The sequence below is a fragment of the Panthera uncia genome, assembly GCF_023721935.1.
Source record: "Panthera uncia isolate 11264 chromosome B3 unlocalized genomic scaffold, Puncia_PCG_1.0 HiC_scaffold_1, whole genome shotgun sequence".
NCBI lineage: Eukaryota > Metazoa > Chordata > Mammalia > Carnivora > Felidae > Panthera > Panthera uncia.
Window position 1 is genome coordinate 85,048,882 of NW_026057582.1, and position 8,083 is coordinate 85,056,964.

Sequence of the window (8,083 nt, forward strand, 5' to 3'; positions counted from 1 at the left end):
TATTTCACTTATATATGGAATCTAAAAAACAAAACAAATGAACAAACAAAAAAGCATTAACAGACCCATAAATACAAAGAACAAACTGAGGGTTGCCAAGGGCAGGGGGCAAAATGGGTAAAGGGGAGTGGGAGGTACAGGCTTCCAGTTATGGAATGAATAAGTCATGGGAATAAAGGGTACAGCATAGGAAATATAGGCAATGGTACTATAATAGCACTGTATGGTGACATATGGTAGGTACACTTGTGGTGGGCATAGTGTTACATATAAGTTGTGTACATATGAAACTAAAGTAACATTTTGTACCAACCATACACTTCTATATAAAAAAAATGATAAAAAGCATTCTGGTAAAAATACATATAATGGCAAATAAATTTTCTATTTCAAACATTTAAAAACACCAATTCTTATTTTCATTAAGATGCAAACTTTCTATAAAACAAAAATGCTGATTCCTAAAACACAGTTAAATCCTGAAAGCTTACCAGAGAGAGTGAAAAGCTACCACCTCCCATTCTTTTTCTTTCTTTTTTTTTTTTTTTTTAATCTTTACTTCTTTATTTTTGAGAGAGAGGGAGAGAACTCAGGGAGGGGCAGAGAGAAGGGGAAGGATAGAGAAAAGGGAAGGGGCAGAGAGAAAGTGAGACACAGAATCTGAAGCAGGCTCCATCCACGCTCTGAGCTGTCTGTGTAGAACCCAACTCGGGGCTTGAACCCACAAACCATGAGATCATGACCTGAGCTGAAGTCGGATGCTTAACTAACTAGGCCACCCAGGCTCCCCTACCACCTCCTATTCTTCAGAAGACACTAAAACACCTCAGATTCTTTTCAAAGAACACTTAATTTTTTGTAATGTTTATTTTTGAGAGAGAGAGAGAGCGTGTGCGCACACATAAGGGGGGAGGGGAGGCGGAGAGAGAGCATAGGAAGCAGGCTGACAGTAGAGAGTCTGATGCAGGACTCTAACTCACGAACCATGAGATCATGACCTGACCTGAATTTGAAGGCTTAATGAACTTAACCACCCAGGTGCCCCATAACACTTAATTTTTTACCATGGGAAGTTTAAATCTAAGTGAAAGTGAATTTCTTAATACAATAAAAAGGAACTATCAACATCCCAAAACATCGAGGATCTCATATACAAAGGTTAAAAAAAAAAAATCATGAAAAAAATTCAATACAAGTCCAACTCTTGATTTCACCTGAGGTCATGATCTCACAGTTTGTGAGCTCCGTCTCTGCATAGGGCACTGTGCTGGCAGTGCGGAGCCTGCTTGGGACTCTCTCACTCCATCTCTCTCTGCTCCTCCCCTGCTTGTGCTCTCTCTCAAAATAAATAAACATTAAAAAAAAAAGCAGACAAACAGAACAGGGGCGCCTAGGTGGCTCAGTCAGTTGAGCACCTGACTTCAGCTCAGGTCACTCATTATCTCACTGTTTATAGGCTAAAGCCCCATGTCCAGCTCTGTGGTGACAGCTCAGAGCATGGAGCCTGCTTCAGATTCTGTGTCTCCCTCTCTCTCTGACCCTCCCCTGCTTGTGTTCTATCTCTTTCTCTCTCAAAAATTAACAACCATTAAAAAAAAAAAAAGAACATATAAAATAACCACAAAGAGAAGAATAATTATGTTTATCATAGTCATAAAACATAAATGAAAATATACCAAGAAATCTGCTTAAAAATCACCGATTTAAAAGATGAAATTTTCTGGCAAAATTGACATTCACATTACGTAAATAATTTAATTTCAGTATGTATTTTAGAGATTTTTATTTTTTTTAAGTAATCTCTAGACCCAAGGTGGGACTTGAACTCACAACCCCAAGATCAAGAGTCACATGCTCCACCAGCCAGCCACCCTTCAACCTGTATTTTAAACCTACAATAAGATCACCAGATATTAAGGAAGACAGAAACTTTTTTTCGAGAGAGAGAGAGAGAGAAAGAGCGCAAGGGGCAGGGGAGAGAGGCAGAGAAGGAGAAGGAGAAAGAGAGAGAGAGGGAGAGAAAAAGAGAGAGAGAGAGGGAGAGAAAAAGAGAGAGAGAGGGAGAGAGAATTGCACACAGTCTACATGACCAAGCAGAGCCTGACACGGGGCTTGATCCCACAACTTGGGATCACAACCTGAGCTGAAATCAGAGTCCAACGCTCAAAAGATTGAGCCTCCCAGGCACCCCAAGGAAGACAGTAACTTCTGAGTGGCAATACTATATGTTTGTACATATGCTCAAAAGTTAGCTCTAAAATACTCAACTTTTTCATACAGACTTAAAGACTCCTGTCTCAAACATGGAAGTATGACATTTAACCTGAAAACACTGAGCATTTACAAATAAAAGTTATAAAAGTATTTTCAACACAAGGATTCTATCCACTGAAGCCTCAGGTGGGGTGGGGGGGGGTGGTGGCGGGGGTTAGAATCCACCACTGCCATCGCTATTATTTACAATACACTGCATAACAACAACAAAAAAAGGACGACAAGGAAGTAAAATAGCATAAATATGTTTAATTTCAAAAATTCATACATTGAAGATATCCTGCAATATTACTAATCAAATAAACGGACACAACTCCAGCTATATGTTGAGTATTTCTCAAAAACCTCAAGAAGAGAAAAAAAAAAAAAAGGAATACATGACTAGAATCATTGTGAGTAACTTAAATTGTAAAGTTTAAATTATAAAGCCCAAATCGTAAAGTTGTTTGTCACATATCTATAAAAGAATTTTTCTACAGGAGACTTCTTTAAGAGTGGGGAAGGATGTAAGCTATATTTTCCATTAATTCTAAAAGGCTATTTTATTTCGTGAATCAATTCAACCCACACTAGTTCAATAATGGTCATTAAAATTTTCCCCTTGTTATACATTGCTTGTTTTTAGGCAACAAACATTCATTAACTCACAGAGTTTCTGAGGATTAGGAATCTAAGAGTGTCTTAGTTGGGTGGTTCCAGGTCAAAGTCTCTCACAAGTTGCAATCAAGTTGTCATCTCTATATAGTACTTTTTAAGGTTATAAAATATAAAGAATTGACTGCCCCTGTCAAAGTTAGATTCCATGATAGTGAACTAAGCTCTGTAAGATTTGTTTACATTGAAAAACCAACAATCTATCACTAATTATCACCTTTTAGCCCATTTTTTTGAGGTAAAATACTTTCAAATTTGTCTAAATTATACAAACTTCACTTTCAACTCTACATTTAAAACTATTTGAAGCCCTATATAATTGAGTTCAATTTGCTAAAGCAAATGAGCGTGTTCTCATGGAGATTTCCTGAGGCATTAAAATAATCAGTATTTTTTTAAGTCAAAAAAAGACACAAAATCTGAAATCATATATAGTACAATAGAGAATTTGCTAAATTATGTATTAACCACAGTACAAGAGCATAAGCAAGATCTATTATTTTTAGCCCCTTACTGAAGATCAGATTTATTTCAATTTGATATTATAAATTAAATTAATGAAGCTAGGGGCTTCAATTTCTTTTATGTTTCTAAAACTGAAAGAGAAAAAAACATTTCCTAACATTCTATCATAAAAGAATGAGAAACTTTCCTTTATAAGCATGCTTCAGACATCCCTTTCAGTGCCTTGATCTAAGATACATCATACAGGAAAACATAACCTTCTAAATTAAAGGTTCCTTTTGGTATGTTTTCAATTTGAATGGATCACAATATGCCATGGAAATGAGTACACTTATTATTTGAAAAATTTCTAGAGTTAGTTCTTCAAGATTAGTCATATTAGTAATATTTGTCAACATTACTGTTTCTTTATAAGAAATACATAACATTCAATTCCCTCGATACTTTAAAATCAATCTCCCATCTCTCCTTTCCCCCCAAAGAGAACATTATTCTACTGAGCCAAAAGAAAACAGCAAACACATCTTTCTTTGTGGTCTACTCTGGCAAATCAGTGTTTAGAAACCAATGCAACTGTTATTAATGGCTCAGAACACACACTAACAAAACACAGAGTGGATTCTCCCTGCGTGTATGTGTACATGCGCCCATTTATAAAAATGTGATCCTCGTGTATTTCAGTTTTTTTGGATTTCAAAATCTCAATTTCTACTGAATACCAAAACATCTTTACATAATACATAGACTATAAGAAAACTGCTCTCTCTCATATTTAAAGAACAATTTCTAAAGCTAAGGATGAGAAGAGTTAATACCGGGATTGCTGCCACCTATCAACTTTAATTCAAAGCAAAGTACAACTCAATGTCATTTTTACCTCCAATGCAGCCACGACTGAAACAAAATTAACTTCACTGTGCGATAAAGTATCCTGGCATCCAATGGATTATTTACTTCTCTGATTTGACAGTACAAACGTGTGGAGTCTTTTGTCCCTCCCACAGCACCCAGGGTGTCAACATCATCTTAGTCCAGGCAAATGGCAGGCAAATCCTTCAGGTCATTACTTTGCACCTTAAGTACCAGAAAGTCATGGCCTTCATTGTCGTTACTACACAGCAAACACACTGCATAGTCCCATGCCTCCTTCTATTATATTTGGGGAGGCGGGGTGCGAAAGAAGCGCTCAGTGTATCCTGAGAACCCTCTGTGCTCAGCCCTGGTACCAGAAGCTGCATAAATACAAGCAATATATGGGTCACCTACAGAGAGAGAAACAGACGAAGCTTCGTGACCCTCCAAGTTCAGTCAAGACACCGAAAGGCTCTCGGGAAACAGGGCACAAGCCTTCGGGTAAACGGTGTAGAAGCAGACGGTCTCCGAGGTGGAGTGACTAGGTCTGGCACAAGCCCAGGGCGTGGGCAGCTACCGAGGAGACTCTCGTACCCTTCCCCTCCGCACCAGGGTCGGTCACTCCGCGAGGGGTGCGGCTGGAGGAGGGGGTCAGGACTGGGGGAGGGCGGGGCCCGGGGCACCCCAGAGGCGCCCGGGGGGTTCGGGGGGGTGTGTCCTACCTGGGCCGTGGCAGACGCAGGGATTTCGGGCGGAGGGCTCGGATCCAGCTCAGGACCAGGACCGACAGGGATCAACCCTCAGCAGGCGGGACCGCCGCCGCCTGCCCATCCCCCGCCGCCGACTGCGGCGGGAGCCGAGCGCGGCTTCGAGGGCCGGCCGGCTGGGTAGTCCCCTCGGGTACCGTCCGCGTTTACTGGCGGCGGCGGCGGCTGCGGCTGCTGTTAATGCTGCTGCTGGCCGCCCCCAGCCGCTGCTCTTGTGCCAGCCCCTGCTCCTCCTCCTGCCGCCGCCGCCGCCGCCTCGTCCCCACCGCTCCCATCGCCGCTGCGGCGACTACTGCAGCGCCCGCTGACCCGACCCGACGTTATTCTCCCCCTTCGCAACCCGACACAGCCTAGCCCACCTGCCCTGCCAGTGCGCACGCCCACCTCTCCGCCGCAGGTGCTGATTGGAGAGCACGACCCGAACCCGCCACGTCGGTTGGCTGGTCCCATTGCCTATCACGACGGGGGCGGAGAGTCAGGCAGAGAGCGTCTCCGCCCCCCACCGGAGAATTGCCGCTATCTTCAGGTTTGCCTGAGAGGGCGAGTTACCGGGAAAGGAGCATCACAATGGCAGCGCGCGTGCGCGCTGGAATTCTGGGCCTTGTAGTTCCAGCCACAGCCGCAACTGCCCGTGGGTCCGGAGCGTAGAAGTAGAGCTCCTGAGACTAGTGGTTGGCCCACGTTGGTGTCCTCTTAGCTCAGTAGTTAACTTGCTTATAGAGGCATGATTGTGACCCCAGGTTTGGGCTTTTTGGAAGAAAATCGGAAATGCGTTGTCACGATACGAATTTACGCTGAAGGAGTCACGAAGAAGGGCCCCAAACCGTGAGGCCCTACCATGCCACCTCCTCAGAACCAGAGCTGCCAGGATCTGGCAAATTGGCGCCATCCCCAGAACCGCCTAACAGGAAGCTAATCACCGGCGGGCACTAGGAAGAGGCCTAATGGTAGAAGGAGGAAAGGAGACCGAGACCTCCAGAAAAGACTACCAGCCTGGAGCCCGAAGTGTCCTTACTGCAACCCGTGAAAAACGAGGCTTCCTTACCTTTTTCAAACACCACTAGCAAAGGATACACAGCCCTTGTGAGGGTCAGGATGGGAATCTAAGCAAGACAATTGCGGGAGTCCCTCGAAGACTTTCAAGGAAAAGCGAGGAGAGCAGGGCAATGAGGCTGTGTGGGATAAATTTGTATTAGGTGTTGTGTCAAGCTCTTTGGTGAAGAGGAAACCTTAAGATTAAACCTCTCTCCCATCCTTACCCACCAATTTAGAGAAGAAAAATCTCAAAAGAAGTTAAGCAACTTTCCAAGGCCATAAAACTAATTAGTGGCCAAGCCAAAACTCGGGTCTCTTGTTTACTCGTTGTGTTTCAATTATTTATTTTATTTTCATTTGAGAGAGAGCGCGTGAGCGGGGGAGAGGGGCAGAGCAAGAGAGAGAATCTTAAGCAGGCCCCTCATTCATGGCAAAGCCGGTGGCAAGGGCTGGATCCCACCATCCTGGGATCTTGACCTGAGCCAAAATTAACAGTCAGATGCTCAAGACTGAGACACACAGGTGCCCCTAATTTATTTTAAGTAATCTCTATACCCAACATAAGACTTGAACTCACAACCCCAAGATCAAGAGTTGCTCGCTCCTCTGCTTGAGCCAGCCAGACACCTCAAAACTCAGGTCTCTTAAACTTACTCCTGTGTCCAATGCTTTTTTTTATTTAATAATCAAAATGACTCCCAGGAGTCTGCCATGGACTGAAAGGATGCAATGACTTACAAGCTTCATCTTACATTAAATATTTTTCTTCACTCAAGTGACATTATGATTGAAACTAATTAATTGGGAGTATGGAAAGGTTAATAATAAACCCTATGTTCAATCTCAGAACTGTTATAGAATCTGTTTCTTCTTATTCAGGAAATGCCACAGCCTCCCCACATTCTTTAAAAAAAAAACAACAGACACCTCTGTCATGCCTAGATCCTTGGATAAAAAGCAGGACAAAGTGTACATTATGCACATTAAAGGCAATTGATGATGACACAGCTTATCTTGTTCTGTTCAAACTTAAAGAAGCCAAATTGTTTCCTTTCCACTGATTAAAACCACAAGTTGTTTTTCCCATTATTTTGTCCAACGGAATATAGTTCACTTCAGAATATTGGCTGGGCAAGTAATTTGAATTGGAAAGGATTAGGGTTTCTGCAAATGTTTTTCTTTAAAATTAAAGAAGTTTATAGGGAAAAAGTTCAGATTCATTGAAATTATGCCTAGCAATATTTCAAATAGCTATTCTCGGTTCAAGATAGTATTTTTCACTCAGCAAATACAGTGTGTCCTCTTCAAGCTACCCAGATAAAATCTCTGCTATCATGGGTAAGAGTTTTAATTAATGTATTCACAGAACTATTATTTTGTTTATTTTAAATGAATCAGTAGGTACAGCTGGATTCTCCAAATATGGAAAGATGATTATTTTTCTGATTGTTATTTTGTAACCAACTCCATTTGCAAATCCATGAAGGGTAAGGTAATAGCAAAGTATGTAAGAAAACAATCCAGTAGCTGCATATCGAGAACAACAAAAATTTTTTAATGCAGTGCAGAGGGAATTGCTCTAGGATGAGTATCTTAAGAATAGGGTACAGTGTATCTCAGAGTAGGAAGTGTAAGAATTAATAGACAGTAATGAATAAATAAATAAATAAATAAATGGTGAAAATGCCACAGGAGTGGGAATCCTATGATACCGGACTGGCCAAAGAAAAGCTCACCAGGTCACCCTTTTCCGTGATCTTTTCCATTTTAGAAGTATTGAGGCAGCTCTTTCTGCCCATGGGTCCTGTCTCTGTGCTTTAATAAGATCACCTTTTTTAAGCCAAAAAAAAAAAAGTACTGAACTGTCCCAAAAGGCATTTTTCAGTTAGAATAAATGGCAAGGTAATATATTACTGAAGAGCTGGTACTAGTGTTAAGGAATCCCTTTTGAGATAGGTAGATAGATAGATAGATCTCAAATATGTATGTATATTTGAGTGTATCTATTTATTTTGAGAGACAGCAAGCAGGGGAGG

At 41.8% G+C, this 8,083-nt stretch overlaps 1 protein-coding gene across 2 annotated transcripts in view; it reads right to left on the reverse strand.

Moving 5' to 3' along the window:
- The window catches only part of TTBK2 (tau tubulin kinase 2), a 170,097-nt gene extending 164,614 nt beyond the window's left edge, over positions 1–5,483 (reverse strand). Inside the window, exon 1 of one of the 2 annotated variants that reach the window (XM_049613463.1) lies at positions 5,397–5,483. The gene's annotated coding sequence lies outside the window, so the exon portion shown is untranslated. Of the gene's footprint in view, positions 1–4,967; positions 5,375–5,396 lie in introns of those variants that run through there. The other variant, XM_049613462.1, reaches the window with a different exon arrangement.
- Between the last annotated feature and the right edge of the window lie 2,600 nt (positions 5,484–8,083).